The sequence below is a fragment of the Meriones unguiculatus genome, chromosome 10 (genome assembly GCF_030254825.1).
Source record: "Meriones unguiculatus strain TT.TT164.6M chromosome 10, Bangor_MerUng_6.1, whole genome shotgun sequence".
NCBI classification, from domain to species: domain Eukaryota; kingdom Metazoa; phylum Chordata; class Mammalia; order Rodentia; family Muridae; genus Meriones; species Meriones unguiculatus.
The window spans coordinates 102,601,960-102,626,824 of record NC_083358.1 but is presented as its reverse complement, the minus strand read 5'-3'; positions in this window follow the sequence as shown (position 1 = coordinate 102,626,824).

Sequence of the window (24,865 nt, the reverse complement as noted above, 5' to 3'; positions counted from 1 at the left end):
AGACGAAAGGGGGTAATGCTAGGGGGGTTGCTGGAGTGGGCGCTCAGCATCTACTTGTCATATCTGTTCTTAGGCTTCTTTGGACTGAGACAGGTAAAAATGATGAGAATTTTTAAGGCAGTTTTTAAACTACAGACAGAGCCTTTGCCAAGTACACACAAAGCCGCTCATGAATCAGTGAGTGGTCGAGAATGCCTATAAACCCAGCACTCTCAGAGATGAGGGCAAGAGGATTAGAAGTTCAAGGTCATCCTTGGCCACACAGCCAGTTAGAGGGCAAGGATTCAAAACCACTAAGTAAATAAGTAAAGCAAATGTGGGGTTTTCTTACATTATCTTTCCAAATGAAGCTATCAATTGCTCTTTCTCTGTCCCCAAATAAAACACTGTGCTAATCTCCAAGCCTTCTTAGCAGTTCTCACACAGTGTCTTCTATTCAAATACAAAATTAATGTGTACAATACAGTGTGAGAACTGGTCAAAAGTAAAGGACAGAATTAACGGTGAGGTCAACAGAACCTAACAGAGAAACCTGGGGACTAGGAGAAGTAGAGTACAAGAAAGGCCGAAGGGAAAGGGCGTAAAGAAAAGGGAGGCACATGGTGGGGAGGCCCAGGGAGAGGACGGGGGAGGCTGGGAAACTTCAAGACATGGTCATGTAGAGTCCAGCAGTTTGGGGAATGACCATGTGATCAGAAGGCAGAAGTCACTGGTCCCTTTCATCTGGAGTGGTCAAATATAAGGAGAAAAGTCGGTTGTAAAAAGTGTACATTTCAGGAAGAGACTTTGGGGACGGGACACCTTTGGGTTTCAGTTGGATCTTCTAATAAACTTCTGTGCCTGTCTCTCTTTGTCTTTCATATCCCTCCTTCCCCTCCCCCTCTATCTACCTATCTTTCTACTTATCTCTCTCAGATGAAGTAAGGTACTACACCATGCGTTGCCCTGTGGAAAGACCCATGTGACAAAGAACTATGGGCCACCCAGCCAGCCATAAAGCAAAGCACTGAGGTTCCCAGACCAACATCCTACCAGAGACCACATCCCTCCAAAAGTCACGCGACTGAAAGCAGACCCATCCCAGACTGAGTCTCAATAGCACAGTGCCGTAATGACAGCTGGGAGACCCTGCAGCAGAAGACTGAACTGGGCCTCAGCTCAAACTGGGTCTTAGCAACCTGAGCCTGTACGATGCGGCAATACCTTGCTGATACAGGGCAGTTCCTTATGATGAGGGAGGTTAAATCTAGGTTCAAGACTTTTGTTTTCCTAGATTGTATAGAACCTGGGCACCAGATCCACGGATCGCATTCATCACAATTGAGCCAGCACCAAGAGGACAGCATTCTTTGGGGAAACACTGAAGGTCTCATATTCTGAAGTAGCAATAAATGATGCATTAAGAAAGGCTGCAAGCAGTGAAAAGAGAACACCAGATGTGTGATTCAGAGATGTGGCCTTGATGTCCTGAAGCTGACAGAAGGACTATGACCCAACAACCATCCATAAGTTGCCCTTGACACTTGGACTTTTTTCTCTGAACTGAGAGAGGAAAAAAAAATGCATGGGTTTTGGTTTGGGTTTTAAGAAAGAAGGAAAAGTACCGATGCTTGCTGAAAGAAAAACATGAGCCATTTTCAAAGTCTGAGGCAACGAAATTGTTGTTCAAGGTTACAAGGGGGAAAAATATTTAGAATTAAAAAAAAAAAAAAAAACTCTTGAGAATGCTTTGTCAGGTCAGATGTAAATTTGAAAATGATGGTAAGTGCCCACAGAGTCGGAGGACCTGGGGATAGCTCCAGGCCATCATCTGAAGGACAGCGAAGGAGTTCACTCTCCCCACAGCCTTAGACACTTCAAGGAAGGAGAAGAGCGTGTGTTGAAGCTGCAGGGAAATCCTCAGGGGAAATGTGAGCTTCTGCCGTGGTAAGAGAGAGGAGAGAGGCTTGAGAAAAGGCTAAGAGAGGTCTGTCTCAGCAGAAGAGAGGGAAGCAAGAGTGTCCTGGGTGGGGATGAGACAGGGCTCGACCATAGAAAGTCAGAGGCAATTTTCAGTAGCAGAGGTAGAGGAGGCTGGGGCTCACGGGTGAGCCAGGGGTTCCTGCTGGTATAGGAGAGCACAGAGATAGCAGTCAATTCTTTGAACTGACCCGTCCTCAGACTCCAGGTATGCTTCGCCCATCAGTAGCTTCAACAACAGCATCCCGGCAGTTCACAGTTCACAGAGCTGGGAGCCCAAGCCTCAAGACTGTGGCGTGCTATTCTCCTGTGGCAAGCAGAACTCATGAAAGTTCAGTGGGAAAAGATGCTATGTGTTGGCTAATTTATGTCAACTTGATGCAGGCCAGAGTTGCTGGAGAAGAGGGAGCATCAACTCACGAAATGAAAACCTTGTGGTGCATTTTAGTGACTGATGTAGGGGGGCTCAGCCCCCTCCCTTGAGCAGTGCCACCCCTGGGCAGGGGTCCTGAGGTGTATAAGGAAGCAGGCTGAGCAAGCCAGTAAGCAGCGCTCTTCCATGGCCTCAGTTTCAGTTTCAGCCTCTAGGTTCCTGGCCCTGTTTGAGTGCCTGCCCTGACTTCTTGCCAGCAATGGACTGGGCTGTGGAACTCTAAGTGAAATAAACCCTTTTCTCCCCAAGTTACCTTCTTTTTTCATGCTTTCCCACAGCAATGGAAACCAAAGTAAGACACCACTAAATCTGCCCAGCTGAGTTCAATCCCCGGTACCCACATGGTAGAAACAGAGAACAAAATGACACCATAACACACACACACACACGCACACACACACACAAGCTTGCACACACCCAAATCAATAAATAAATGTAGAAATTAAATACAGTCCTATATTTATCCTTTAAAACCTCTCCATTCAGTACTTTAGTACATGGCTAATTAAGCAGAGAGGAAAGATCCTCAGACCGAGAGTTGGGGAGCTGGGTCAGGATTGAGTTCCAGCTCTATCCTGACAAGCTGTGTGACCTTAAACTCACTCCCCTCACTCCATGTGTCAATCAGGGGGCCAAGCCAGATGCCCTCTCATCCCTGCAAGCACTGACATCGCAAGTTCCTGCAAACAGAGGACACCAAGCCAGCTCTGAAGATCACGTGGTTCTGTTTTCAGTTATTTTACTTTTTGAAAGAAGGAAACATTCCAGCCTTTATCTGTAACCTTCTGGAGACTTCCTACCCATAGATAGGATTCCCTGTGGGAAGCGTTTTGAAATAGTGGTCATTACTGTGAAATGAAATTCTGGAGGTTAGTCTGCAAGCAAGGCTGAAATTTTTGAGTGATTTTTCCCAAATGTGTGAGCGATCTTTATCCAACTGGACATCGGGCAAATTCTTTTCCGAAGCATCTTGTTTGTATTCTTGAAGCTGGATGTAGCAGGAAAAAGAGGTGGAGGCCAGATAGCTTGCCACTTACTCATTAGCCTGTTAGAGGAGACAGACTGACAGCCACTGGTGAATCATGTCTAAGCCATTTCATGTTTAAGTTTCAAATTATCTGCAAGTACCCCTCCATACACATGCATGCAGCTTCACCAACAGCACCATGAGACAGCAAAGAACAGCCATCAAGTGAAAGTGGGACTTTCCCCTGGCCTCCAGCATCCCCAAAGACTCGTTTTCCCTCTCCCTCTCTTTCTCATCTCTCTATCGCTCCATGTCTCCATTTCTCCCCTGCACTTTTACTTCCCACAAGGGAACCTGAGGCCATTTAGCCCCTTCTTACACTGTGTCAACAACGCCAGAAAACCTACAAAAGTGTCTCACCCCAGATCTACAAACGTCACATGAAAGAGAGAAGATGAAGAACAGACAAGGAAACTTCCTTTGTTTCCAAATGCTGGAATTCTGATTATCCTGGACAGGCACTTGGGGACTCTGCAATGTCCTTTTGCATAGTACTGTTACCAGCAAAAAGTGGGAAAACACATTTTATAATAGTGCATGCATAGTTTAAAGACTTTACGCTTCATTTTTAGTCATTCAACAAGAATATTTTTGATGGTATTCTGGACGTTGAGTTCCTTTTCATAGCATTTAGGCCATGAAATAGCTGTAATGAACCAGAGTAAACTTCTTAATAGTAGTATGTTAAACGGGATGCAATTCATTCTGCCTTGGCATCAGAGGTTTGGGGACAGTGAGTCTTGGGTGATGAGTAACAGTTTAAAGATATGCAATGGCTAACCAGATGACAAATAAAGTCCAATGGATATTTAAAGCAAAATGAACCAAAAGGGGCGTAAAAAACTGGATCTACAGGAAGGGTACTCTGACATCTACTAATCTACCAAAGCTGGAGTTCAGAGGTGGGTATCAAAGTGTTGTGACGGGGAGGGCTAGATGGGAACCAATTTGTGAAAGTTTTAAATGACACCCTAAGACCTCGGCTTTCATTCTCTAGGTAACAGGGAGACATGATCATGATCAATTCTGCAGTTTAGAAACGTGCTTCTGTTATCACAGAAGAAAATGGATAAGGAGGAAAAGGAAGACAGAGCCCAATGGCCGTACATCCCATTTTTATTTTTCTTCTTTGTTTTATTGTTGTTCTTTCCTTCCCTAACCTTGTCCAGAGAAGTCCCTCGTGGACAGTACCATGACCTCTGCACCAACAAGTCCCAGCCCAGCCCAGAATGCCTGGGGTAATGTGGGCACAGGGTGAGTGCCATCACACACAAATTAGTAAAGAAACTTAAGGTAGGGTGAAGGCATTGTGAACCTCTCAGAAACAAAAGGCACATTCAACAGATATCTTCTGAAGTAGATCCTAAAGTATTTGGTTTCTGGCAAAGGAAAAACATTTGAAGTTTGTCTATGGGGCAGCTCGGAATGTCTTTAAGCTTTGTGTTGATAAGGGAGACTGAGCAGTTAAGGAAAGGAAGGCAAAAGCTGGGTAGGGGCATAAGGAGCTACAGATGACTGTGGCCAGGGTGCTGGAGTCCAGGCAGAGCTGGTATCTGCTCCTGAGAGTTCAGTGTCCGATTGTGTTCCTGCCAACCATCCATAGGGAAAACTGAGCCAATCCGTTCAAATTCTGCCATCTTCAACATGGAAACTTCAATTTCAGGGAAAGAGGTAACCCCCCAGCCTCCAACCCCCAACCCCCAACCCCCAAAATAAGGTGTTCCAAGATTCCTGCTTTATGTCTCCAGAAACAAAAAGTAAAAATAGGAGGGGAGGCTAGAGCTGACCCTCTGCTCTTTGATCTCTGTAGACGTCATTTACTGAAGAGAAGAAAAACAGCTCATACCCGCAGAAACCCCAGTGGCCCAGCCTGCCTTCTTCCCAACAATGATCCTCAGAACTTTCAGGTAGAGTCCTTAGTTGGAGGCACAGAATGAAGTCTTTAGTGGGCTCACTCGGTTCCTGGAAGGAGCCTTGTAAAAAGATTTAAAGGACCCCTTTTAGGACTGCAGTCACCTCTCTACTACTGATTGGCCATGTGACCATGGAAAAGTCACTTCAGCCCTCTGAGGTTTTCCTGGAGGGCAGGGGGAGGGGTGTGCATCTTAAACACTTAGCACTGATGTAATTCCACTAATTTCTCTCAGATCTGGTGCCCACTAACTCTGGGACTCCAGGTACACCCAGACGGCACCTCCATTGAAAGAAGCAGTGTTGGCAAAAATCACTGTCTTATCTTGTAGGTCCCGATGGGTCAGATGGACCGATGCTGAAAGCTCTGAAAATGTCTACTTTCTACTATTTCTACTGACACAAATTTGGGAATCTGAAAATAAGGTGCTGCCACAGCAAACCTAAAATGCAGGAATAGAACTGAAACCAGTCACGAAGTAGAAAATCGAACTTGAAGGAAAATACAATGAAATCCTGGACTGAGTGGGTTAGATGATTAGTAAAATCGTACTTGTCAAAGGTTGCTAGTGAGTTCTCAGGGAAAGTGAGGGAAGTCCTGCTGGGATTTTGAAGAGAAGAGGACCTCTGTGTCATGGCAGAAATCCACCAACACTGTCTCCTGAAGTAACGTGAATGAGAAAAATGTACCTAACGCACTGGCTGATTTACCTAAGACACTCTCCAGCAGTCCTTGCAGTACCACCTGGTTTCTTACTGGTGATTTGTTAAAACGTGTGGGGAGAGAGATGAGCTAAGAAAGACAGGGTTGATCTGGGTTTTAAGATTGCGAGACAAATAATACTAGAATAATAATAATAATAATAATAATAATAATAATAATAATGATAAAGTTTCTAACTAAAGAACCCATTCGAGCACCCTTAGGGCGCAATGAACATGGGTGAGCGGGGCCAGGCCTATCAACTCCTCTGTTAAGAGCTCAGACAAGTACAGTAAAGGCAGTTCTTCAAAGTGTGTGCACTCAGGCCAAATCCCTCCGTTGAATTTAAAGGTCTCTGATACTGCATCTAAAAAATAAAATAATAAGAACTCAAAAGTTTAAGGTCATCTTCCCTCAAACATTGCCAAACTACTGCTATCACCAGACTACTGCCAGCAGTCAGCAACCGAAACAGAAAATACAAAATGAGCGGAGGCCTTTAAAATCCCACACTTCTACAGGCAGAGCAGTCTAGGAAATTGAAACCTCTCGTTACAAACACGTGACACCTTCCTTTAGCAAGAAAAGATGCTTCAGCTAGGGCAAGAACTTCTGGGAATATCCTCTGGGCAGGAATGGGATTGACTTCTAACCAAGTAACTTACATTTGCCTTGTTGGATTTCAGATTGCTGTGAGCCAGTGAGTTTCCATGAGCCTTGCTTTCCTTCTTTCGAAGCAGAAATAGCTGTTTTAGTAATCTTGTTTGTATGTCTGGGCTGCATGTTTGGTGTATAAGGCACAGTTAACTCCCGCCCTTAGTTCCTTGGTCCACACATCGAGAAGAATTGTATTGACAGCTGTGTTTGGGAGATGGTGACTAAGAATGCGGACCTGGCTTGGAGGACAGATTCTGAATCCTGAGCTGACGTTACAATGGAATGACATGTTTGAGGGCTTTGGGATGGTATTGTGCCTGGGTACGAAATGTGAATCATTGATGACTTAAGGAGATGCCATGGTGCCCACATTCCAGAATGTTCCAGAATGACTCCCATTTCCTGACTCACACATCCCTGTATAAACACCTCCCCTGCTGTTCTTAGATTTGTCTACATTGAGACAATGGGGTATGACAGACATAACAATGTGTCACTCTGGTTCTTAAATTATGTTCACTGCTGTTTCTCTCTTCTCAGCTCTCCCACTCAGGAACCGCTGCTGTCATGACTTGAGCCATCTCCCAGGCATGCCTCCATGAGGTGCAGAAGCTCAATGCCTAGGGCCACCCGGTGACCATGAAGAAAACTCCCCCCACCCCACATTGAGCCAGGAACATGGACAAATAGATCAAAAGAGTAAGTGAAATCCAAAAACTAGCTCGTGTCATGTGATCTATTGGTATTTTGCCAAAGCTGGCGTGTGAGGAAGGGAAAATCCTACAAGTGAGACTGGAAAAGGCGCCCACCATGTATATATAGAGAGAAAGAAGATCAACCCCATAATTAAAATTAATTATAGGGATGGGTCATATACCTAAATGTGAAGACAAAACTGTAAAGCATTCAGAAGACAGTGGAAGACCTTTGCAATCTAGGCATGTAACAGCTTCTTCATCTGAGATTTTTTTTAAAAAATGGAAAATTTTCACAAAGTTTAAAAACCTGCCCTCACCAATAGGCATATGAGAGCCACAGGTCTGTCTGCTGTCAGCCTTGATCGGAGAATCCTCTTGCTCTGGGTAGCAGTCCATGCAGAGAAACTTAACTTTTCAAAGCGTTGAGAATAAGCAACTATGAGTATTTGGCCATGGCTGAGGCATTGGTGAGAACCCCACTCCTCACCCCAAAACTCAGGGAACGCTGCGGATGAGGAGGCAGAGAGAACGTAAGAGCCAGTGGGTTGGAAGGAGTGCTGTGAGAGTCTGTCCTCTGAGCAGGACGTGGCTGCTGCACACACGACTCACAGCAACTGTGGTGAGCCATGAGAAGAAGCCCATTAAAAAGCCCGTCCTGAAGGGGCCTGATGCTCCCAGGGCCCCGCTTTTATCTAAAGAGCTATTGGCAGTTGATATTTGCTGGGGGGGAAAGGGTAATTTTTCTTTGAGGCATGGTCACTGACGGGCTGCCCCAGAGGAACTCCCACATAGGGGTAACAGGAGGTGGGAAGGATGAAAACACAAAGCTGGAAAAGATATATATTGGGTAGGCTCAGGGAATATGAAAGAATACATCCATGAATTTTCAAAAATAATAAATAAAAATGTAACCACATCTCAATAACCACTTTAGATTCTAAATAACTACTTTAAAAAAAAAGCAAGAAACATTCAGACATTGTGGTGGTTTAAATAGGTATGGCCCCCATATATTTATGCTTTTGAATACTTGGTCTATAGGAAATGGGACTATTAGGAGGCATGGCCTTGTAGGAGGAAGTGTGTCACTGTGGGGGCGGGTTCTGAGGTCTCATATATTCAAACTATGTCTAGACACAGTCTCCTTCTGCTGCCTGCGGATCAAGATGTACAACTGTCAGCTCCTCCTCCAGCACCATGTCTGCCTGGATGCTGCCATGCTTCCTGCCATGACAATACTGGGCTGAACCTCTGAAACTGTAAGCCAGCCCCGATTAAATGTTGTCCTTTAGAAGAGTTGTCGTGGTCATGGTGGCTCTTCAGCAATAAAACCCTAGGTAAGACAGAAGTGAACACACACTTGGCAAATGGTAACATGTGAGTAACCAGTAAACATAGGATGCTCAGGACCACCAGTCTTCAAAGGAACACAAGCAAAATCACACACCACGGTAGTGTGGTTAGTAACAAGTAGCACCCGGGGGTCTCCTGGAGGGAGGACCAGATTGGCTATCTACCATGAAATTGAGTCTACTGATTTCTAACAAACACATATTAATTGACCCAGTTATTTTATTTCTAGGCATTTCCCCAAGTGAAATAAAAATATGTATATATGCAAGATTTACACAAGAATCTAATGATAAGCTTTCTTCACAGTGGCCCAAAGCTAGAAGCAAGCCAAGCATTTTCTCAACAAGAAAAAAGTCAGATGTGATAAAACCCATGCAATTAAACACAATTCAGCAATAAAAAAAAATTGAGAACTCCTGGTTCTCTCACAGAACACTGCAAGGCAACTTCAAAATACATGCTGAATTGAAGAAGCCAGACACACAGAACCCAAACTGCATGACTTCACTGATGAGACAGGTTACAAGCAAAAGTAGTCCATGGAGAAAGAAACCAGAATAATGGACAACTACCTCAGGTGGTGGTATAGACTGAGGGGGAGAAAGGGGCAGGAGGATCTTTGGGGAATGATGGCAGTGGTCCACATCCTAGGTATATGGCTGTTTCTTATAGTCAAAATCGACTGAATTCATACTTAGGATCTATGCATTTTACTGTTTGTCCATTAAACTAAGGGCTGGAAGGTGGCTCTGTGGGTGAAGTGCTTTGCTGAATAAGCACAAGGACCTGAATTAAATTCCCAGAACCCATGTAAAGCCAGCCACAATTATGGGAGAGTATCTTTCCTCAGCTGATCCTCTGTCTTCAAGTAGAATATGTCCCTAGAGCCACACTGACCTCTTAGGAAAGTGTTCATATACATAGGTTTTGCTGTTGCATCAGGTAGCAGCCTGCAGACTTAGGGGCAGAAGACAAAGTGAGTATTCTCTGTTTTCCTGCTTCTACTCTCACCAGTTTTTTTCCCCATTTTCATGAATACAGCAGGTGCTATTACAACCAAAGCTGGGCAAGCTGATATGAAGTATCCTATACGAAATACTCCACAGTGGTGGAGTATTCTATAATCCCAGAGTTAGGAGGATGGGAGAGAGACAGGTGGATTCTGGGAACTCACTGACCAGCCAGTCTTTCGTCTAGCTGGAAAGGCAAGTTCTAGGTTTAATGTAAGACCTTATCTCAAAAAAAAAAAAAAAAAAAAAAAAAAAAAAAAAAAAGAAGAAGAAGAAGAAAAGGTTAGGGATATGATGGACTAGGGAGATGTTCTAACATCAATTTCTAGCTTCCACATGCACCAATACAGAGAAACACACTCAATCAAGCAATCAGTTGATCAAATCAATGTTTAACGGAGGATGCAATTTATAGGACAACTAATAATACCAAGGACCTGTTTATCAGTCTAATGAAAACTATGCAAGATGATCGGGGAGAAGTATAACTAACTTATCACTTCAACAAAAGAGACCTGAACAAACAAAAGAACAGTCCATGTTTATGACTTGAAAAGCAAAGACTGTAACACTGTCAGGTCTGTGTAACTGATGTACAAATTCAACACGGCTACCAAAAAATACAGAGCCAAGAGAGCAAAGTCACCCACCAGAGCCAAAGAGGAGAGCCTTTCTCCAAGCATCAAACATCTTAGAAAAAACAGAAAAATTAAGAGGGGTATTTGTGTAAGGGAGAAAACAGTGTCTCCAGAAACACAAACAGGGACACGCAGTTTATGACAAAGAGGGAACCCCAGAGTAGCCAAAGTGCAGGAAATGGACTCTCACCTCATACCAAGTATAAAAATCAACTCCAATAAAATGCAGCTTCAAGACTGAAGGACAAAAAATTCTAGACATTACTATAAGAACGCTTTTGTGACCACAAAGGAGGCTAATTTCATAAGGAGGCAAAACCCCACCTAACAAAACCCTACAAAACATTGATGAGACACAGGACATCAAAACTAAGAAATTCCATTTCCCAAGATGAAGAGGGGACAAAGGCCCATCATAATGGGAGGACTGACACACTGGCACTTTCAAAGTAATAAGTTGTTTAAACTCAAAATATATAAATAACACCCACAACTCAACAAGGAAAAGACAAAGCCCAACAGAGTATGAAAGCAACTCAAATAGGCATTTCTAAAGGGCATGTATGTGTTCCCCAAAATTCATGTGTTGGAGTGTAACACTCAGAATGGGGGTCTTTAGGAGGGATGAAGTCCTGAGGGTTCAGCCCTTCCAAACAGTCTGAGGGCTCACACAGACGATTCAAGAGAGCCAGCCAGGCCCCTTTTGTCTTTCTGTCTCTTCTACCGTGTCTCCTCTGGAAAGGACAACAGGGCACATTAGACCTGCAGGAACAAATCCTGTGCCAGCACTGGTGTGCCAGTACTTGTCCTGGACTTCCAGGCCTCCAGAACTTTGAGAAGAGATTTTTTATCATTTATAAATTGATATAAGATGTTTCTGTTAAAGAAGCAAGAGCTGGGTAAGACGTGGGTAATTACCTAAATGGCCAATAAGCAAGAAAAATAATTATTCAACCTCATTATTGATTAAGAAGTGAAAACATCAAACCCATGATGAGATGACTAGTACCACCTTTCAAAAAAAAAAATTATGGTAGGTATTTGCTGCTCCAGACTCTCTCACGTGCTGCTGAGACAAATGCAGCCTCTTTGGAACACGGTTTGGCAAAGATCTGGAGATTTATACAGTAGAAACACATGCATATGATCACCAGTGGGACCCGCAGAGGATTCACAGTGGCCTTATGTACACAGCCAAAACTGTAGACAACCCAAATGCTCATGAACTAAAAAGTCTGCAAATCAGTTCTGGGATGCATTTTCAATGGAACACTGTGGCACCATGAAAATATGTGAACTAGACAAGGGGAAATGATAAAAAAGAAGAAAAAAAGGTTAAAAATGAATAAATAAAAATTGTAGCATTAGAGATTTTTGTTGTTGTCTTTAATTTAAAAAAAAGCTTAATTATTAAGGCAGATACACTTTGAAAATAGAGTGGGCATAAGAAAAGACTACAGAGAAACTGGTCTCTTTCCTCACCCAACTGGACCTCACCCAGGTATTTCTTAGCTATAATTTAATTGATGGTATTTATTTGTGACTACCTTTTCCTGTGTGTAAATAGCACTAGTGAAAATTAGTGTAAGTGTTCGGAAGGGTGTGCTCACTATCACTCAGCACCCCTCCCGCCCATAACACTCAACAAGGACAAGGAACAACTCAGGTCGGAGGCCATAGACAACAGAATGGACCAGAAGCAGAGCCCTTCCTCACAATCGCAGCCTGGCAAGGACTCTCGTCAAGGCCCTCCTTTCCTCAGAGCTGCAGAAGAATCTAGGACATTGAAGCATCAAGGCACTACCATATGCTCACAGGACAACTTTGGGAAATGGTTAAAATTCTCCAGCCTTTGGATATGTCATCTACAAAATGAGAATAGGCAGGCTACCCCAAAGGGTTCCATGAGGAAACAGGAAATGTTTCTATAAATGTGCTCAGCCTAGCTTCTCAAGAAAGTCCCTTCTGTTTCGCTTCAATGTTTTCTGAGGAGACTCAAGTGCCCCCAAAGCACCCTCCCAACCCAGAATTGGGGCTCTCCTGGAAAACTGAGGTTTCGGGTATTCTGTTGCCTTCCGGGCTACGTCCCTCACTTTGGTTCCACAAGCAAGGGGCCTCTGATTGGATTGCAGTCCCTTGGGAACTGCCCCTCTGAAAGATGGTTTTGTTCTACGCCAGTTTCCAAAGGCCCTTTTGTAGGCTTTGATTTTTTTTTAAATAATTTTTTTATTTATTTTTATTTTATGTACATTGGTGTTCTGCCTGCGTGTATGTCTGGGTGAGGGTGCTATATTCTCTGGAACTGGAATTACAGAGAGTTGTGAGCGGCCATATGGTGCTGGGAATTGAACCCAGGTCCTTTGGAAAAACAGGCAGTGTACTCAACCGCTGAGCCATCTCTCCAGCCCTAGGCTTTGATTTTTTTTTTTTTAAACCTACTTTATCTAGGGTTCCTAAGTGCCTCTACCTCCCTTTTTAAACCCCTATTCTAGGTAGGAGAAAAAGGTTAGTAGGGATATGGACCTCTTTAGACTTAGTTCCTCGGGGCAATTCCACTCTTCATTGACAGAATTCTGGCAGCTCAGCCAATCAGCAACCAGCAACCAGCAGCAGTGGAGCAAATCAGCAGCAGCCTCATCAAAGCATTTGGAGTGTTTCCTTCTAGTGCCCCATCCTCTCTGGTCCTATTTATACGCTCTCAGAGTCCACACAAGGATGTTTTCCAGCTGGCAAAAACCATGCCCCTTACACGTGGCCGTTTCCAGCTGACAAAGACCACACACCTTCCTCCAAGGCTGCTCTCAGCTGTGGATAAACTAAAAGCCTTCCCACATCCCACACTTGGGATTACAGCAAAACCTATTTACATACTATAACATGACGGAGTTTTTAAAGAAAACAAAACTTCCACTGCTCCCCTTCTCTTTCTCCCTTATTTCCTGGGACTCACGGAGACAGTTGGTTGAACCCAGCTCATGTTCCTAAAAGGGAGGGAGGGGGACCTTGCTCCATTTAACCCTTTATACAAAATGTGGCCTCTATGAGCTTGACATAGTCGATGCCGAGACATGGTTTTACAAGAGGTATGTGACTTACTATGGGAAAGCAAAATACTAGATTGCTCCAGTCGTTTGTCAGTTACATTCATCCCCATGTAAAAGGCAAAGGGAGGGAACATGGCTCGTTATGCACCTATGCTTCCTTCCTGACCCTCAGTATGCCTTCTGCCCTGTCCTACACTGACCAGCTAGCAATAGGTTCCAGCTAGCAGCTGACCAGCTGGTGGGTTCTACAGGACCATCTTCAAACCACCTTCCCAACATCCTTCCTATTTTCCCCTCATCATTTACACCTCGGACTGCAAAGCTTCTCACCACCCTATCTGCCTCCTTTTTTGCACATGTGCATACACCCTCCCAACACATCAGCTCACAGGTTTTGGGCATCCCGAAGCACCCAACTTCTTCTCCATCTCCACCCCCAGTCTTCTTCAACACTGAGTTCACAGCCCTTGACAAGACACTGACACTCAGAGTGCCCTCCTGAGCACTCTGGCCTTCTTGCCCTTCCCCCAGAGTCACTAGTCTGTAGCATGATGTCACAGGTGACCAGCTGCTGCTGAGCTCTTGACTCTTTCCAAAACTCATACATAGACACCATCGCCCCTTTTGCTTTGTTTGCTGTTGGCAGGAAGCTTCACAATTGTCACTGCTTTCTGAAAAGACCATTTTTATTATTGAAAAAAAAAAAAGCTCTAAAGATGCTCAGTTGTGTGACCAATCACTGCTACCTCCTGCCACACGAACTGGCTGAATTTCTCAGTGCTGATCTGCTTGGCACATAGCACCAGCTGCCTTGTTGCTCTCAGCCCTGCAGGGACCTGGCAAGTCTCTTCACCTCTTTGCACAGCAGCACCAGATTCAGTACGAACACAACGAGATTCCACAGAGGAAAGGTGAACTGGAACATTCCGGCCTGAACAAGAAAGTGGTGTGCTCTGTCTTTGCAGTCTCAGTAACAGTGAGCAGGAATCGTCACTACAGCTTCTCCAGGCCCTAGAACCAACACTTTTGAGGTTTTATTCCCTTTGGAGTAAACACAAAGAGGCCTTCAGATGTGTCTGGTTTATGCAGACTTGGTAAATTGGTGTTACCGGTCTGGGGGATAAAGTAGCATTGAAGGGATTCCAGAGTTGAAGAGGTGTGAATCTCAGAAGTGATGTAATTGATCAAAGTAGATTTTGTGATGATAACAATGGAAATGGCAATGGAAGAAGAGAGGAAGAGAGAAGGAGTCAAGAGAGGAAAATGAAGAGAACTGGAGCAACTTAAATATCCATCAACACAGGCATGCATTAAAAAGTATAGTGTGGTCCTATAAGGAACAGTTGCTGGGGGCTAGGGAGCCAGCTCAGTCAGGGAAGTGTGTGCTGTCCAGGCCTGAGACCTTGGAATCAGCATGGGGCCTTGAATTCAGATCTCCAGCTCCCAGGAGAAAAGCCAGGTGTGGTAGCACACACCTGTAACCCCAGCTCTGGAAAAATAGAGACACAAAGACCCCTGGGGCTTGCTAGCCAGCCACATCAGTGTGCTCCAGGTTCACTGAGAAACCCTTGTTTCAAAAACTAAGGTGGAGAAGTATGGAGGAAAACACCCAATGTGTCAACTACTTTTCTCCAGACATACACACACACACACACACACACACACACACACAAACAGGTACATAACATATGTTCTACATACAAAACTAGAACATAATGAATGAACTACATGCCACCTATTAACATGAATAAATATCAAAATATATAGTTAAGTCCAAAGAAAGCCAAGCTGCAAAACTGGGGTGTCCACTTTAAACATTTAAGCATACACATAGATACTGTGTATTGTTTATGAATATATGACAAAGTTATGGGAAGGCAACATACTTTAGGGAAAAATGTCTTCAAGGGAAGAGGTTAGGATTAGGGGAGATGATTGTAGCTGAATTGTTAACATTTTATTTCCTTAAATAAATATTTGAACTAAATCTGAAAAAAAATAGTAACACTTAGTTAAGCTTATGGTGAGAACACTGGGTATCTAATTACATCATGGCTGTAGTGTTGAAGTATTGTCTAGTTTAAAAAATAATAGGTGTAAATAATTCTCTAAATGTTCTCCAGACTCTTGTGTTACTCACAAAAGATAAAATGTCCAGTCCAGCCAAATATTCCTTCTTCTTCTTCTTCTTCTTCTTCTTCTTCTTCTTCTTCTTCTTCTTCTTCTTCTTCTTCTTCTTCTTCTTCTTCTTCTTCTTCTTCATGAGGCAAGTGGAAATTTACGATAAACAAAAACTAGTAGTAAGGTCACCAACTCTGCGGCCAGTTCCTGACACCGAAGCCACTCTGACCTCTACAGCTGAGTCCCCTCCCTTCTGCTCTGGCCAGGCCTGTTGGCTCTGGCTGGGGCTGGCCTGTGTGAGATCCAGGCAGAGATGACAAGAACAGGAAGAAAGAAAGGCTGCCTCCCTGCTGGCCTTGGGGCTGGAAGAAGCTACATTTCTCCAGGTCACACCTCCTATGTGGGGAACCCACCTACATTCTGCTGCAGCCCTCAGCCTTGTAGTTACCTCCACTTCCTCTTGCCTCTTCATGACTTGGGGTGTACATGGTCTTCCTTCTATTGCTTGGCCCCACACAGGCTTCAATACTCCTTGTCAGTTTCCCTTCAATTTGAACACATCTTTGTAAATGGTATCCTTACACACACACACACACACCTTAATTCCCCAGCTCCAGCATGCAGTCTGCTTTCTGCAGGTACTCTGACCTCATAGAGCACACAGGAAGAGCAGGAGTGCTCAGGAGAGCAAAGAAAGCTGCAGAGACAACTCTCTGCCTGGGCAGAACCTAGGAAGATGAATGGAGGTTTGACAATGCTCAAAGGGAAGCAGTGGGGAGAGAAAGGATGATGAAACAGCAAGACCAAAGAAAGAACATGGACAAAAGCTTGTATTAGACCAGCCATATGGAACCACCCGAGAGGACTACTTTGACCTACAAAATTAAGGATCCTTCCACATGGTCAGCAAAATAATAGGATCCCAGCCATGGTTTCATGACCATAGGATTCATGGAGGTTGAAAGGAGCAGTAAGACACAAAATGAATGTGTCTCTCATGCAGCAAAGAAGATCGAACTTCTAGACAGGGATAGAAATGTGACTTGGCTATTGTTTGCTACTCCGACAGAGCCAAAGGCCCTAAATCTGCAACCTAGTCCTTACAGAAAAGAGAATCACGTGCAATTTTCCACCTTGAGCTATCTAGAACACATAGAACACAGAGCACTAGACGGGCCCTTAATTTCTAACCCCATCATTTGAAGATTAAGCAATATGACATAGGGCTTAAGAATCCTGCTCACATCACACGTTTGTACACGTTTCCAGTTGGTTTTCTTATCGGTGGAAAACTACCAGAAGGCATGGGTTTGGGAGGGCCCCATGATGTGTTTCCGTGGAGAGAGGGAGAAGCTTGAATCCTATCAGAGGCAAACAGGTAAAGGAGAAAGCTACACAGAGAGGGACGATGCAGAGAACAAGCCGGCTTGGCTGGAGAAGCGAAACATTCATGAGGCAAAGGACTTCCTTTTATTAATCTTCTCCCGGGACCAAAATTAATCTTTCTTTAGAATCGTTAGTCTGATGAAATTTATTACCCTGGATGACAATACGTCTTCCAAGGTTTAGAAAGAATCTAAAAGCGCATGATTTACTTGTCCTCAGATGATTCCCAGACCCACAGTGCTACTCCTCAAAACTAATATTTTGGCATTTAATAAACCAGAGAAATCGGGCCATGAACTCACCATTGATGAATTTAAAAACAAAAAAAAACTCTAAGTAATATTTAATGTTGGGGTTGTTTTGATCTTGTAATGTCTGCTTTGACATTTGAGTTCAGCCCACTGTGGAACCAGATTGCCAGAAGCCTGGGTTGGGGGGGGTGATCGGCCTCCCCTACATCCCAGTTTCATAATTTCAACTCTGCTGATCCCAGGTGCTATCTGATGGGCCGGTGGAGTACTGTGCTCAGCTTTCCCAAGCACGGCTCAAAACGTTATATAAAAAAAGGACTGCAGCAAGACCCTGGGGCTGAGAGTGAAGATGGAGGTGAGCTCTCACAGGAGCGCGAGGACGTGGCTACACTCTGCTCTGTGTCGAGGCTGTTGCAGACATCCATCTTGTCGGCCAGTCACACTATCCACAGCATACCCAGGAAGGGCGATGCAGATTCTGACCCCCCAGGAGGAAAGCATGGCTCGCTCATCTATCTGGCAGCTTGTGTCTCCTGTAGGGTCCTGTTTCTAGGACCCAAGTAGGTTGATTAAGTTGCTTATTCTCAGGATGAAATCTCCCATCATCAGCACAACCCCAAGCCTCTGGACGGAGCTGGCAAGTGACCAAAGGCCAGCCAATGATGATAAAATTGTCCCCGAGAAGGAACCCTGGCACTGATCTAGTTCTTAAGTCTCACACTACGAAAGAGAAGACGCAGTTTCAGAGCAAGGTCCTACAATGAGTGTGTGTGTGTGTGTGTGTGTGTGTGTGTGTGTGTGTGTGTATGATTGCATTTGACTACAAGTCCATCATTGACTGGCAATGACTCCCAGGTCCTCATATAGTACATGGTCTAGCTCTGTAGCCTAGAATATTCTATCTTCTTTTTGGTACAATCTTTTTCTTTCTTCTGTGCAGTTGTATTTATATTTGTCTTTAAGACAGAAATGAAGCATGTCTCAAATATTATTCCACTGTGTGTAACCCAGGCCACTTTCCTGGGGCCTGTAAGTGTTGGATCTCTATTACAGCAAGTGTCCAGCCAACTTTTATTAAACCTGACTATGTAGGGAGGCTTTCTAGCATCAGACGTGGAAGACAATCTAGATTAGGACAGGGCACTGGGAAACGCGAACGCAGTAACACGCTGCTTATGATGTAATGGGGTCCCAAGGAGGATTGCGGTGGTGGCGGTGGTGAGCATTGTAGGAAGAACGTGAAATATATGTCAGGGTCAAACTGGGTATTGGGAGGGGAAAGGTCAACCTTTTCAAACTCTTTTTTGCCCATTTCAACCCTGAACAACTGGACAAGCTGGTGGAGACACACACACACACACACACACACACACACACACACACACGAACACACACCGAAAAAGGTAAAATGTACCTCTGTGCTCAATGTACCTCAAAGCAGCCTGCAGAGACAGTAGCTTTTCTGAGGAGGGAGAGCTTGCCCAGCTAGCTATCAGCAACCTCTCTGCTAAGACAGCCCTGCCGCTCTGGAACCTCTGAACCTGACCACAGACCAGCAAACAGGAAAACTCAGACAGGAGCAAACCCATGAACCCAAATGGGGAGGCCTTGACCTTGCCATCTTAACCAGCCAGCTTTTTCCTACCCAGAATTCCAAAAGGGCCCTCTCATCCAGGAAGCACCTTGAAGGCCTCCCCCCTCCCCCATTTAATGAGATGAGAAGCTAGCTCAGGGCTTCGTTCCCTACAGCTGGGCATATCCGTCACCCCACGTCTCTACCAGTGGCACCCACGAGCACAGTGCTAACCTCTGGAAGGCAACGGTGGCCGCCCCATTATTCTTTCCAACAGCTCTCTCCAACAACTGTCATTCTCCCAGCTGTTGCCTTCTCTCCCAACACCCCTCCCTGCCAGTCTCCCAGAAGTTCTCCTATCTAGCCAGAGTCCGAACAACTTCTGCAAAAGCTGAGTTTTATCAGACAAAACTTGCAAAGAAGAAGCCTGCTTAGATGTGGACTCTGTAACCATCTGCGTATGTTAGCATCCTTTAAGTGTGGCAGACGTCTCTGTTTCATAAGCCTCTAACTCAATTTCGTTTCTTAAATATGTGTAGAATTTCCACAAGAACATCCAACAATGACCGGTGGCAATGGTTCCTAAAATAGAAGCAAGGAAATTGGATAACAACAGCAGCCCACCAAGGCCACCCAAGTCGGGAAGCCAAACCACAGGGGAGCTGGAAACTCCAGGGACAGAGACCTCTGGGACAATCTTCCATGTCCTCTTTTCCAGGGCAAAAGTTATGGAGTCACATGTCACATGCCATTTTTTTTTTTAATCATCAAAAAGTGCCTGGCCAGAGCTTCATTGTTACATACGCTGCACCCCAAAAGTAGCACCGCTCACCACACCAACCTCCAGTGTGTGTGACCCACTAAAGGTCGTCTCCCAGATTACCCAAACCTGCCTCAACTGTGCTTAATTCCATAGCTCACTCCTGGCAGGAAAGCAGTGTAGGACTCCGGGGAAGCGAACTTGAAATCTGAAATTCTCGTGGCCTATGACTTTAACAGAGCCCCTCCTGAGTGCATAGCATTTCCTGCTGGCTCCATTGCACCTTCTGTACGGCAGACTGATGTGAATGGTTTCAGCCATTCAAGCATCTCTGGCCTAGCGTGTTGGTGAAGATAGGAATTCCCCTCGGAGCCCTCCCTGCCACCACAGCTAACAATAGCCTCTCCTCTTCTAAAGCAGCCCCTCCAATAAGAGCCCAAACCAGACCCCACCACACCCAGGAATGGGAACTTCACTGACAAATGTTTCTCATCTGCGCCCAATCAGTTTATAGGGCATTTATACAGAGCCACGAATGCATTCCATATGTGTTCCATCTCAGAGATCCCGAAGCCTCCTCCCCAAGCCAAATCACATTACTATTACTGTTGTTGTTATTTAACATTTGTTCTTTTTTTACGAGTGCAAAGTGCAACACAATCATTTACTGATGCTTTATCATCTGGAGCTCAGCCCCCTGCATGCTCAGATACCAAAAATAGAGATGACTCAGTGGGCTGCATTATCATGGCCATAACTTTGGCGTCCTTCCTCCACCCAACCTATGCACCTACCCTTATCTTCCGAAGAAAGAGAGAGAAGAACAGCAGACCCATATGGGTTTTTTTTTCTGAAAGAACAGATGAGATACATGAAAACACAAAACAGCACAGCTAAAGCAGGGGACCCCAGCTCCTTCTGCTCCCAAGCATGGGAGTGCCTACACCTTCTAAGCCCTGGGAGACACTGATGATAAGACTCTCAGAATACTCCTGTGCTCTTAGGGAGACATTTGCAAGTTAGAGAGAATGTAGTGGTTTGAATGAGAACCGGCCCCCATAGACTCAATATGTTTAAATACTTGGCCGCCAGTCGGTGGAACTGTTTGGGAATGATTAGGAGGTGTGGCCTTGTTGAAGAAGGTGTGTCACTGCAGGTGGGCTTCACGGCGGTTTTAAAGGGCTCACATCATTCTCACGGTGTTCTCTGCCCCCAGCTGGCACATTAAGATGTGAACCTTCAGCTTTTCCAAACAACTTGCCTGCTTCTTGCTGCCATGCTGCCCACCCATAAAGGACTATCAACCCTCAGAAACTCTAAGCCCAATTAAACACTTTCTTTTATAATTTTCTTTGGTTGTGATGTCTCTTCACAACAACAGAAAAGTAACTAAGACTTTTGGTTGGTAGTAGGGAGTAGGCAATTGGGCTATCAAGCTTGCCCATGCCGTTTTTCGGAGACTTTGGGACTTTGATAGAAAAGTGGTTGGACTAAAAGCAGAACCTAACAGGACATTGTAATAAGAGCCTGGAAAACAGCACTGAGAGCCATGTAGACTGAGCCATAAAGCTCAGACCTCTCTGCTTTAACTGCACTAACTGTTATAGGCTGTTATAGGTACATCTGTTCTCTCAGAAAAATCCTACATGGGTCTACCGTTATTCTCAGCAGCTCAAGAGGTCTCGGCAGGGAATTATATTAGCAACTAGGCTAGAGATCGTCCTTGTAATGTTTTAGCAAAGAATGTAGCTGCTTTCTGTCCTTGTCCTAAGGACTTGCTTGAGGCTAAATTAAAAAGTAATGAACTGGTTCCTTTGGCCAAGGAGATTTCAAGGCAGCCTAATATTGACTCTCTCCATGTTTATTAGTAATCACTTATTCAGATCTGTAATGAAAAGAGGCAAATGGGGCAGAAAGAAATTTTTAAAATATAAAGTTAGAAAAAGAAAAATTTAACCTTCAAGTCAAGGCTTGTGCTTGAAAGAGATTAGGAGAATAAAGAGAGGCTTAATCCAAATTGGAATAAAAAGAGGGGTGACCTCAGGGCAAGACCGCATTCCCATAGGCTCCCAATTAAAAAAAAAAAAAAAGACTTAAGGAAAATTTTTGTTCTCAAAAAGTAATAAGCAAAAGCTGCTGACATGTGATGGGGGTGTAAGGGGGTGGGGGTGGGGGGTCAGGTTCCATTCCAAGCAAGCAGCTGAACTCAACTGTGTTCTCACATGTTTTGGCTGAGGGTCATGAAGGACATAGGAGTAAAGTCCTGTGGAATCCTTCTCTCTGGTTAAGGAGACTCTGAGGACAGGCATGTGACAATGGCGCCCCTGGAGCTTGAAAGCCCTGAGACACCACAGGGTGAAGTTGTGAAAGCAAAGCCCCAATGGCATTGGAGACCCCAGGATGCTGGACGTACTATGAGATCCAGGACAAGGAAAGCTGCACGCGAGGAATGCAGGTTTCAGAACCAGCTCAAGAGAGAAAAGTGTAGGCAGCAAAGCTAGAGGGCAATGGCCACCTAAGCCCTCTGACTTCAGACGTGGAACTCCAAGATTTGGAGTTCGCTCTGTTGGGTTTCAGTCTTGCCTTGGTCAATTATTTCCTCACTGTTGTCTGATTCCTCCCTTTTGGTACTGGTAATTTATATTCTGTGCCATTGCATGTTGGAAGTCCGGCATTGGCTCTTTATTTTACAGGGGGTTACTAAGAGTCTTGAGTCTCAGAAGAGACTTTGAACCTTGAAACAATGCTGAGACTGAAAGACTCTGGGAGCTTTTGAGGTTGGACTGAACGCCTCTGGGCGCCAGAGAGTGGGATGTGCATTTGAATGAGGATGGCTCCCATAGGCTCATACGTTTAAATACACGGTCCCCAGCTGGTGGAGCTGTTGGCAAGGACTGGGCCTCGTTGAAAGAAGCATGCTGCTGGGAGCAGGCTTTGCGGTTCCAAGCACCAACGCCATTCCCAGGGTGCTCCCTGCCTGTTGGTAGATCAGGATGTGAGACTTCAGGTGCTCTGGCCAACATGCCTGCTACTCGGTGCCCTACTGCCCCACATAATGGACTCTGGCTCCTATGAAGTTATAAGCCCAAATAAATGCTTTCTTTTATAAGTCACCCTGGTCATGGGTGTTTTACCACAGCACCAAGAAAGTAACCAAGACAGGAGCAAGAGAGTATTTAAGTTCTAGAACTTCCCAGGAAAAGAGCAATCTACTAGGTGATACACTTGGGGCAGTTCGAAAATTCTAGGAAGACAGTCTGTCCATTGCCACCCATACCCTCCCCTGGCACTCTCAGGCCAGATTCGTAGGCCAATTGGTGTCACTGAACATTTCAGGTCATTTTAATGGTAACCTAGGCAGAAAGGACATAAAAGACTGATTGGCTGTTAGGGGTTGCAAAACTTCATCCAGGCTCAGAAGCAAGATCCACACTTCGGAACAGGCCGTCCCTTGCACACACCTGCTTCCTCTATTCATGCTCCTCCGTGTGACTCCAGAATGAAGATTCTTAGAAGCTGTTACTGAGGATGCATTCCTGGGGGGAGGGGGGGGAAGGTGAGGGGTGCACTGTTTAAGTCAAATAGCAGCAGCCTTCTCCTGTGCAGTAAAAAATATGTGAACATACAGACTTTTCCCAGCTGGAGACTCTCGTACATTTCTGCTCCACCTTCGTTCGTGCCTGTTAGCACTTGTCTGTTGGCCAGAACTGGCCGAACACAAAATAAATGAATGAGGAGCGCTCCAGCAGGAGCCCGTGTCTTCCAGCACTTGCTTTTCACGACCCAGGCTGCTTGTGTTTGTGGTTTCGTGTTGCATGAATAGACTACAATCATATGTTTGCTGGGGAAGAATTGTTCCTTGGTCGTTCGAGGAAATTCAGTAGAGCACATTTGTTGGTGTGCTGGAAGATCATCATGACCCTCAAGGCGTTAGGCCCACCGCTGCCTGTGTAGACACCGTAGAACAGCATAGGATTTTAAACTTAGCTGGTCATCACGCCAAGAACCACAGCCATTTCTTTTCACTAATGTGACTGCTTGCTTTCCACCTCTCTGAGTGCTCCAGGAGGGGCAGGGCACCCCGGGGTGGGTATAATGTACCCAGCTAAAGGACTCATCAGACACTCCTGCTCATTCTCACAAGGACCATGTGAGCCACATTTTAAACACACCTGGCCCAATTTCTCACACTTCCTGAAGAAGCGCTGTGATTCCTACTCCTGCTACAAGCATTCTAAAGCTCAGCCCTCAGGCACCTCCGAGCTCTAGGAAATTGCCTCAGCCCCTATCAGCACTTGGCATCAGTGCTCCTGACCCTAGAACCCAGCTGTCAGGAGAAGCTGAGGCTCCAGCAGGAGTCAAGCGGGGGGGGGGGGGGGGGGGGGGGGGTAAGGTGACTGCATATCTTGAACCAAAGGGTCTCTGCACTCTTGAGGAAGAAACAGACACTCTCTCAGGTATCAGATCTCCCATCTGCCCAGGCCTCAGGTGGCCTCTCACAATTTTGCCTGGATCAAATTTTAATTTTAATCAAATGTGTGAAGAAAAGAAAACCAGCCGAGCCCCGCTCTCACAGGAAGAGCAAGCCACTGTCATCCCGCATCCGGAAGGAGTGGGCCCTTGGAGATGAGCTGTGTCACCTGGTGACTTCTCAAACATGATAATCAGCTGGCGGGGAGAGCGAGCCTGGCACAGGCTCCAGAAGAGAGAACAGCTAGATGTGTCAGGCCCAGCCCCCTCCCCAAAGTGCTCCAACTGGGGCTTCCTTAAAGGGATTCTAATTGTTTAAACAAGATTAAACAAGCATGGAATTTGAGAGGGAGAAGGAAGAAATTTGAAAAACAAATAGCAAGAGAATTTTTCTTTCCAAAGACCCGAAACAAATCTAAACCGTAAGAAACAGCTTTAACCTAGTGGCCTCAAGAATCCCAAGCTTGAATGTGCCCAACAGGAAGTGTCCAGAGGAAGGGAGCGTCCCCGAGTGAACATGTATACAGAGGACATGGAGGGGCAAGGAACCCAGAATCAGCACTTTCAGTATGCCATCGATACCCGCGCACACACACGCACGCTCACGCGCACGGACACACACACACACACACACACCACAGCCCTAATGCATTTCTGCTCAGAACACCAGCATCAGCCCCATAAGATAAAAAATTTAAAAAAATCACACATCCAGTTTAAGTCCCAAGAGTGGCGCAGTAGATCCACCAAAGAGCACTAAGGTTTAAGGATACCAGGAATCCACAGTCTGTAGGACGAAGCTGACACTCCGAAGCTAGGAGAACAGAGCTCTCCACGGCTGCTCTTTCACAGTATACTACTTTCTAACTGG